The sequence below is a fragment of the Lepus europaeus genome, chromosome 5 (genome assembly GCF_033115175.1).
Source record: "Lepus europaeus isolate LE1 chromosome 5, mLepTim1.pri, whole genome shotgun sequence".
NCBI classification, from domain to species: domain Eukaryota; kingdom Metazoa; phylum Chordata; class Mammalia; order Lagomorpha; family Leporidae; genus Lepus; species Lepus europaeus.
In genome coordinates, this window is record NC_084831.1 from 141,983,303 (window position 1) to 141,992,951 (window position 9,649).

At 41.8% G+C, this 9,649-nt stretch overlaps 1 pseudogene; it reads left to right on the forward strand.

Annotated features, from left to right (window-relative positions):
- The first annotated feature begins 8,318 nt into the window (after positions 1-8,318).
- LOC133761387 (U2 spliceosomal RNA) lies at positions 8,319-8,416 on the forward strand (annotated as a pseudogene).
- Positions 8,417-9,649: the final 1,233 nt, after the last annotated feature.

Genomic DNA, 9,649 nt, shown 5'->3' on the forward strand with positions numbered 1-9,649 from the left:
TAGTGCTCTTACCAGACAGTATCTGCCTATATTTTCTGTAGGTCTTGCAAAGATGTCAAAGATATGTACAGGTGATGCCTTGAAGATAATGGTTTTCTTACACAAGGTCTAATTCTGCCTCCCTTTAATGGCCTGGGAAAGCAGTAGGAGATGGCCCGAGGGCTTGGGCCCCTGCACCCACATGGGAGACCTAGATGAAGCTCCTGGCTCCTACTTTCAGATCACCCCAGCTCCATCTGTTGTGGCAATTTCTGGGAGTGAACTGGCAGATGGAAGACCTCTCTCTACCTGTAACTCTGCTGCTCAAATAAATAAATCTTTAAAAAACAAAAAGATCTACTGATACATGCTCTCACCTCCTCCAAACAACTAAATCATGGCTCAACATAGCCCAAGTGGGGAAATACAGTTTCTGCAGAGGGAAGAGACACCCTACTTAATGAAAATGTTGAAATATGAGCTGATATGAACCAAGAAATGTGTGGGAGTGAAACTTAAAGGTGATAGCAAGAGTGCCGAATATAAGACTGGGTGTGGGAGAGTTGACTGATATGAGAGCATTCTTTTGTGGTTAATAATTTTGAGTATAGGGAAAAAATTGGAAACTGGCTCTCATAGATAGTTGAGACTGCTCCTTAAGGTTTGGAAGTGAGGAGGAACACACTAAATGAGGAAGCAATGCCAGAACCACTACTTGTTGCACAATGGATCATTAGACACAAAGAAACACGCATTTTGGAAGATATTTATTGCATGAAATTAGGAAACTTCACTTTTGTTCATTAAGATAACCCAGAGGGCACTCATTCACTAAGGCAGCAAGATGTAGTAGTGAGGGTTTGCTAGCATCTTTCTGAAGCAGTGGTGGCTACCCACAGTTGGTCGTGAGAGAGGACAGGAGATACTGTCAAGGAATTGAGCTCTTTTGGTCAGTGGAGTAATAGAATTCTGCAATAGCAGAAGCCAAGTGACAGCAATTAACTGTTGAATTGTGATGGATATAAATGCCATGATGGACAACAGACTGGAAAGGTGATCAAGGAGCTCCAAGCCTTGTGGTGATGTCAAAAGTTAGCCTTGTCATAAAGATTCTTAACTCACAGAAATATGTGGTCAGGGCCAATCATTCATGATTATTTTATTCATGTATGCTGGCTATATTGCTTGAGTTGTGTGAACAGAAAATAGTCAGTCTCCACAATGAATTACTTTGATTCTCTTGCCTAATTTCCATATCTGAGCCAGCTCTCATATTCAGATTTTGTAGGTTTAATGTAAAGCTGAACTTCCTTGAAAAAGGATCCTTTAATTTCACCATACATATTTAAGACAATATTCCCTTGACTCCTTAGTAAGGGAACGTGTGGGTTGGGCTGGCATTTATAGCACAAGCTTCTAACTTAAGTGGAGGTACATGAAGCCTGGTGAGAAATGGGGTTCTAGCCAACTATCTATCTCATACCTCATGCCCGAGGACACAGCATTTGATCATTACTCTTGATGTGACCAGCCACTGAAGCCACTAACTCTCTCAGAGCCTTCCTTTCCACCTGCACTCAGAGGCCAACTTCCTGGGACACAGGGCAGATGAAGAGTGAAGAGTTGATCTAGGGAATGAAATAAACAGAAAAGTTCCAATATCAACATTTTCAAAGATTGTGTAACAATGTCATTTCCCTCTTGTTCATGTTCTTTTAATCCTGAGTTTTTAAAAACAGCTATTTATCTGCTTGAGGAAGGGAGGAAGAGAGGGAAGTGGTAAAGGGAAGGGAGAGCGAAAGTGAGAGAGAGAGAGAGACTGAGAGCCAGAAAAATCATCCATACTTCCCATGGGCTGGTAGGAGCCTGATCTGTACTGGGGTAGCAGCCTGTATTGGCTGGAGTCAGAAGTGGAGCTAAGAATTGAAACCAGGTACTCTGATGTCGAACATGGACATCTTAACTGCTAGACCGAATGTACTTCCCACCCCACTTATCACATGAATTCTTAACAGGAAGGAAAGATGGGAAGCTACAAGGAGAGCTCTTAGGAGCGTTTGCTCTAGATGACCGTGAGTATGTGGTACAGATTGGGAAATGCAGACAGCTGCTCTATTACATTTTCAACTTTGAATCTTAATGATCACCTCTTCAGAGCCCTGATTCCAGCTGGGTTTGGGGGTGAAATGTGGGAAGAAGAAGCTTGGGTTGGGTTAGGCCAATTCCAGAGAGGCATGAGTGCCTTGAGAGGGTGCTTATGCCGGAGTAATGACATTGGGTTCATGCTGACAGGAAGTTAGAGGACAGCTTGTGGTAAACATGGCTTGTATCTCAGTTTTACCTGGCTGGAACTTTAGATTCACACACATACACACACACACACACACACTTGCACATGTACATGCACACATCCTTTGAGGCAAAGTAACCATGAAGCATTTAAGAATTGATCTCATGGCTGTGAACCTGTTAGTCCCATGCTTCTCCCTGCACTTTTGTTAGTTATAGGGATGTCTCTTTTGCCCTGTGCAATTACAGCTTCCCTGATATATGAGTTTTTCTTGTTTATCTTTGCACTTTCAGAAGCACCTAGAACAGTGCCTGGTGAACAGTGTGTGCCCATAAATACTCTTGAGAAACTCTCAAATTCTCTGGCATAGAGTTTGTGCACAGTGCATAAATCATCTACTTATAGTCAGGAAAATAAAAGAGGACAGAATATAAGTCTGTTTATTGGTTTCCTGATAGCAGCTCTTCTCCTTGGATTGAGGGGAAAATAAAATTTTTGACAACACTGGGACTTGAGGATTATCATTAGTATTGGAGGTCCAGTGTTGTCTTAAAGAGTCCCTGAGGGTGCACTTCTTACATTCACTGGGTGGCCCAGTAAATACTGTAGTCAGGACAGACGGCATGTGCAATTCATCTGAGTTGAATTTTGAAAAAATTTTGTGCCAATTTTATATTATCACTTTCAATGAACTTTCAAGAGCTTTTTGGCTCTTAAAAATCTTACGATTTCCCTGCATCCCACACCTGGTTCTCTGATGGCTCCTGTGGAATCGTGTAAGCTCTTATTTGATGGAGAAGGCATGCATTGGCAAGAAGCACACTGTGAAGAGCTTTGTTTGCACAACTTCAGAGGAGAAAGATCATCTCCCACTGGCAGGACAGCACTTTAACTGTATTAGTGCTTGTCATGTCATGGGAGAATGACAAGTGGGATTTTGTGATATTCCTGGTGACTAATGGTGTGCTGGAGAATGCAGTTATAAAGAGCTCTTTCAAAAGCCTGGAGCAAGATAATTATTATCTTTTTATTAATTCAAGACCTTTAAGAATGAAAGCTTAAAATGCATGAGTAATCTTTGTTTTTGCCATAAATTGAGGGGGCCAGAAGGAAAGAATCCTTAAAATGGATGGCTCTTTTTACCATAAGGTAGGCGAAATCTCATTAACAGACAAAAACTATCCCTACCTTTACCAGCACCATCCAGACAAACACACACACACTCACACTCTCACATGTACCACTGACAGACCAAATTGCAATGAATCTATCAGGGAACTGAGGTGGCTACAGTATTATCATCTGTCATTGTCTGACAGTGGAAGAGAGCACAGCGTGATGCTTTGATGTCAGATTCAAATTTGAATTCAGGCTCTGATACTATCTGTGTGATTTGAGTTAAATAACATGCCCATGATAATGCTTCTATATATGCTATTCCTCTTAAAATAGCAAGACTTTATGAAGCTGGTTCCCTTGTCTCTCTCCTGTTCATCCCATTTCATCCATCCATCAACAGCCACCCATCCATCCACCCATCTAAGAACGGGCATCACTAAGTTTAATGAAATAAAAATGTCTACTTGGAGCTGGTAATCAGGACACAAATGTTCTGCCTGCTCTGACTTAGAGGTAGCACATGTTAGAGCCAAGGACACTGGTTTTGGAGCCAGATGCTTGGGTTTAATCATCAGTTCTGCCACTTGATAGTCATGTCATCTCGGGAAAGTTATGCCATTGTTTTGTGTCTCCACTTCCTCCTGTAAAGCATGGGTGACAATGATAATAATTCACGTACTAAATGCAGTGCTTAGAAAGTGCTTGACATCAATGCCTGCTTGCTATGTTATGATGAGACCTTGAGCCCCTGAGTGATGTGGATCTACTGTAGGGATTTTTGTTGATGTTTTCTATTGATACATAACAATTATACATATTTTGATGTTTAATGTGATCATTTGATACATGTATACATTATTTAATGAGTAAATCAGGATATTAACATATATGTAAACATCAACCTTTTTGTTTCTTTGTGATGAGACCATTAAAAATCTCTTGTATATTTTGAAATAAAAATACATTATTATTTTTAAAGATTTACTTATTACTTTGAAAGGCAGAGTTACAGAGAGGCAGAGGCAGAGAGAGAGAGAGGGAGGCCTTCCATCTGCTGGTTCACTCCCCAGATGGCTGCAATGGCTGGAACTGCGCTGATCCAAAATTAGGAGACAGGAACATCTTTTGGGTCTCCCATGTGGGTGCAGGGGCCCAAGGACTTGAGACATCTTCCACTTCTTTCCCAGGCCATGGCAGCAATCTGGATCAGGAGAGGAGCAGCCGGAACTCGAACTGGCGCCCATATGGGATGCCAGCACTGCAGGTGGCAGCTTTACCCACTATGCCATAGCACTGCCCCAACAATACATTATTGTTAACTAGTGACCCTACTGTGCAATTAGAACACTAGAACTTATTTCTCATATCTATCTGCAACTTTGTACCCATTGACTGACAAACCTCTATTCTTCCTTCCACCACCCTTCTTCACTCTCTGATAACCACTATTTTTCTCTCTACTTTTTTTTTTTTTTGACAGGCAGAGTGGACAGTGAGAGAGAGACAGAGAGAAAGGTCTTCCTTTTGCCGTTGGTTCACCCTCCAATGGCCGCCGTGGTAGGCGCGCTGCGGCTGGCGCACCGCGCCAGGTGCTTCTCCTGGTCTCCCATGGGGTGCAGGGCCCAAGGACTTGGGCCATCCTCCACTGCACTCCCTGGCCACAGCAGAGAGCTGGCCTGGAAGAGGGGCAACCGGGACAGGATCGGCGCCCCGACCGGGACTAGAACCCGGTGTGCCGGCACCGCAAGGCGGAGGATTAGCCTAGTGAGCCGCGGCGCCAGCTCTCTCTACTTTTAAGTGATCAATTTTTTCTATATTTCATATACAGGTGAGATTATATGGTATTTTTTTTTGTATCTGGCTTATTTTAATTAACATACCATCCTCTAGTTCATTCATTCTTGTTACAAATTACAGGATTTCATCCTTTTTATGGTTGGATAGTATTCCACTATGTATATGATCATATCTATATCATTATATCTATATCATCTTTTTTTTGGCAGGCAGAGTTAGACAGTGAGAGAGAGAGACAGAGAGAAAGGTCTTCCTTTTCCATTGGTTTATCCCCTAAATGGCCACTACAGCTGGCGCGCTGCGCTGATCCAAAGCCAGGAGCCAGGTGCTTCCTCCTGGTCTCCCATGCGGGTGCAGGGCCCAGGCACTTGGGCCATCCTCCACTGCCTTCCTGGGACACAGCAGAGAGCTGGACTGGGAGAGGAGCAACCGGGACAAAACCCGGCGCCCCATCTGGGACTAGAACCCGGAGTGCTGGTGCCGCAGGTGGAGGATTAGCCTAGTGAGCTGCAGCGCTGGCCTATAATGTAAATTTAAAATTATCTTATCTTAATAACAAAAGATCTATATCTATATCATCTTTAATGCATTCATCCACTGTCAGACATTTAGGTTGATTCCATATCTTAGGTAGAGTGAATAGTGCAGTGTAGGGTTTTAAATAAGGTAAATCTGGATTTGAAACCTTGGTTTCTCCATTTACCAGCTTTGAACTCTTAAGAAAATTATAATACTTACATTTTTCTGAGATTCATCTTCCTCAGGAAATAATGCCTACTCATGTCTCAAAAATATTGACAGGAAACATGATCTAGTGCACACATATAGACTCTAAAACAAAAAAAGCCTGGGTCTGTGATATATTCACAATATATTCATATTTTTTTTCTGTGAAGTGAGAAAAATAGATATGTATCTCATAGGTTTTATCTTGAAAATAATATAAAATAATGTTTTAAAAACATGTATTAGAGTGGGGGACATAACACAAATTCTGAATTTAGAAATGCAATGATTGAAGTGCCTTCCTTTTCCTGTAACTGTGGTCAAGCCCCAGGGGTTTGTGGCCCAGCAAACTAACCCCTGGTGTTGGCGCCTATCTGGTTTGACTCTCCAGCTGAGGTGCCTGGACTCCAGGCGGTACAAAACAATAGAATGGAAGGGCTCTCAACACTATTTCTTGAAGGAAAAATTTATTTTTTTAGGGAAATATCATCCTTGAAGCAAAATGTAAATTACTCATGATTTTTTTTTGCACTGAAATATGAGACTTTAACAAGGATTTGTGATTATGGTAAGCTGTTTCTGACTCCAGAAAACTCTCATCTCAAATCAGTTTCTGTCTGGGAAGCAGTAGCTCTGGTTGTTCACCACAGTTAGCATGTTCTCGTCCTTCACTGTAGACTTTATTGCTCAAGGAGAGGTGCAAATGTCTCATTATGGGAGTAGGATGTGCTTTCCTTTGAGGTCTAGACTATCTTGGAAAGAAAACTATTGGTTAGAGCAACCTTGACTGTTAAGTCACACAAAAAAACCCCCAACTCCTATTGACCTGGACAATGGGGAAGTTGTTTTTTCAGACCTTGATGGTTTCCAGGTTTGGTGATGAATGATGCCATCAGGGTCCCAAGGTTTCTTTTCAGGTGCTCTGTCATCCGGTCAACAGATGGTAAGATGGCAGTTGGTGACATTTGTGGCTGCCTCCTTATTTCCATTTGTGGGTAGGGTAGTTGAGAGTGAGTACCAGAGGGCCTGGTCACCAATCACAGAATGGAAATCCTCCACCACGGGCTGATTGGGCATCACCTTGACCTTGAGCCCTGCAACAGTCTCGGGGACTGTAGTCAGGACCCCCACATGGAGAGTGAGTGTGTGTGTGTGTATGTGTGTGTCCGTGCAGGGAAGAACAAGTGGGATCCAGGTTGGTGGAGAGTTGCCAGTGTGTGCTTCAAGTGTTCTCTAGGGAGTTAGACTTTATAAATGACCCTTGAAATCATTCTCTAGGGCTTTCAGGCTTTTCACTCCAGGTGCATTGTGGTCTAAGGTCCTAATGTGAACTTGGTCTCTGTGGTTGTGATATTATGTGGCTTGATTCCTGGCTTGCTTTTATGTAATTTCCATTGTTCAGAAGGTGGAGGACACAAGGAGAGGAAATGTTATTTTGAGGATACATTATGAGCTCACTGAGAGCAGAGAGATCCTGGGGAAAAATCCTGTGTCTTCTGAAATTCATAAAAGCCATGTGAGGGCATTGAAAGATAGCTGCCTTAGGAAGAGTTTAGGCAGGCTGACTTCAAGCCCAAGGAAAAGATCTGTACAATGGCTAGGTCAGAGACTTAACAATAAAGCATACCTCAAAGGGAAAGAAAAATGATAGAAGCTTGAAATTCTGACAATAAAAGCATGAGAGGGAGCCTACTATAATGCAGAACGTGGGCATTTGAGTCACTTTTCATCTCAAGTTCTAGCTCTGTGACCTTCCAATTTTCTTCTCTGTAATAACACTCACTTCTTATGAGAATTAGAGAGGTTGTATGTACAGTTTCAATAACAGTGGATGATAAAGAAATGATAGCTCTTCTTAGTGATCTTGAAAAGTCAGGAAAGGAGAAAATACTAAAAATTATATGGATACTTTTTGATGCAGCAAAAGTTTTTGATAGCATAAGTTCATGGGTAGGGGAAGGGGTGCAAAAAATCCATAATGATTCTACAAGTGTGATTTAAAAGTTTTTTAAAAAAAGGATTGGGGTGAACAAGTGGTCCAGTGGTTAACATGCTTGTATTCCATATCTGAGTAACTGGGTTCAAGTCCTGGCTCCAGCTCCCAACTCCAGTTTCCTTCTAATGAGGACCCTACGGGGCAGTAGTGATGGGTGAAGTAATTGCATTTCTGTCACCTTTGTAGGAGGCCTGGGTTGTGTTTCCAGCTCCCAGCTTCAGCTTCAGCCTGGCCCAGCCATTGCGGGCATTTGGGAAGTGAACTAGTTAGAGGCTTGCTCTGCTGTCTTCTATCTGTCTCTGTCTCTCTTTCTAACAAATTAAAAAGATTAAAAGAAGAGAGTTAGTAAGGACAGACTTCCTTACGAAACAATGTTTAGGATATTCAAAAGACTTTTAAAGAAAATCAGTGATCGCTTCTCGGCCTTTTGGCTAAATCAAATGTAGTATCTGTTCTTATCAGTTTAATATCTGATATGTCCTCTATCCGAGGACACACACACACACAAAAAAAAAAAAAAAAGAGAAAAAGAAAAAGAAAATCAGTGTTCAGAACAAGTTGAAGAAGAGCAGACCTGAGGTTTATCTGATGGAAACTGATGGCAGAGGACAAAATGGTCTAAGGTCTTTGCTGCTGTCTTGTTCAAACTGCAAAGAGTAAAACAAACACTCGACAGAGGCATGTGAGGAATAATGTGGTTGAAAATCAAGAAGAAATGTCTGACCTGCTTTGCACGAGGGTTTGTGCAGACCTGGAAAAATTACATTCAGAGAGGGGAGAAATTGGAAGCACAGTCATTTGGCCAGTTTCCTAGATGTCTCTAGTTAGTTAGACATTAGTATTTGTTTATTGGCTTGAAGATGGAAAAGTAAATGCCCTTCAAAGTGCAAGTCTGATGAAATTAATGCATAGATGCACCTGCTTAAATGCATCCATACATCTTTCACACACACAAACACACATGCTCATACACACATATGCGAACATGTGAACATACGTATGTACTTAAAAGCCAAGGGACATATTAAGCTGATTATGACTTGAGTTTGTCATACTGGTCCCCAGATATAGCCTCCCCTATTGTTCTTTCTGACTAGTTTTTGGTTGATTCTCCCATTGCGCTTACTTATACCCAGGAGGATTCAAATAAGCAGTGTAAAAAGCACCTCTGTCCAGTGTGTTAGTCTCCAGTTTTGGCTGCCTAGAGCTCTTTACGCAGGTCTCCTCTGGCAAGGCAGTGCTCATATTTTGGATCTATGACTGCCTTATTTATCCATTGCAACATATGACCTACATTTCAAGCCTTTAAGCAGGTAGACAATGGCTCATGGTAATGCTTTTTGATGGAGTATTTACCTTTCATCTGGATATAGATGCAGAACCAACCAGATCTAGATCTAGAACCAACTAGAGCAAACTGGTAGATTAAAGATAAAACCTTCCTTCCTCCCTCCCTCCCTCTCTCCCTCTCTCCCTCCCTCCCTTCCTCCCTCCTTTTTTCCTTTCTTTCTCTCTCTCTTTCTCTTTCTTTCTTTCTCTCTCTCTTTCTCTTTCTCTCTCTCTCTCTCTCTCTGTCTCTCTCTCTCTCTTTTCTTCCCTTCCTTTCTAGCAAGAGATCCATACAGAGAGACATACATACAAAGAGTGAGAAAGAAATTGTGCCAAGCACAGAGTTTGCCTTTGATACACAATAGTATATCATGTATTTGGAAAGTAAATGAACAAATATTTTATTCTATATA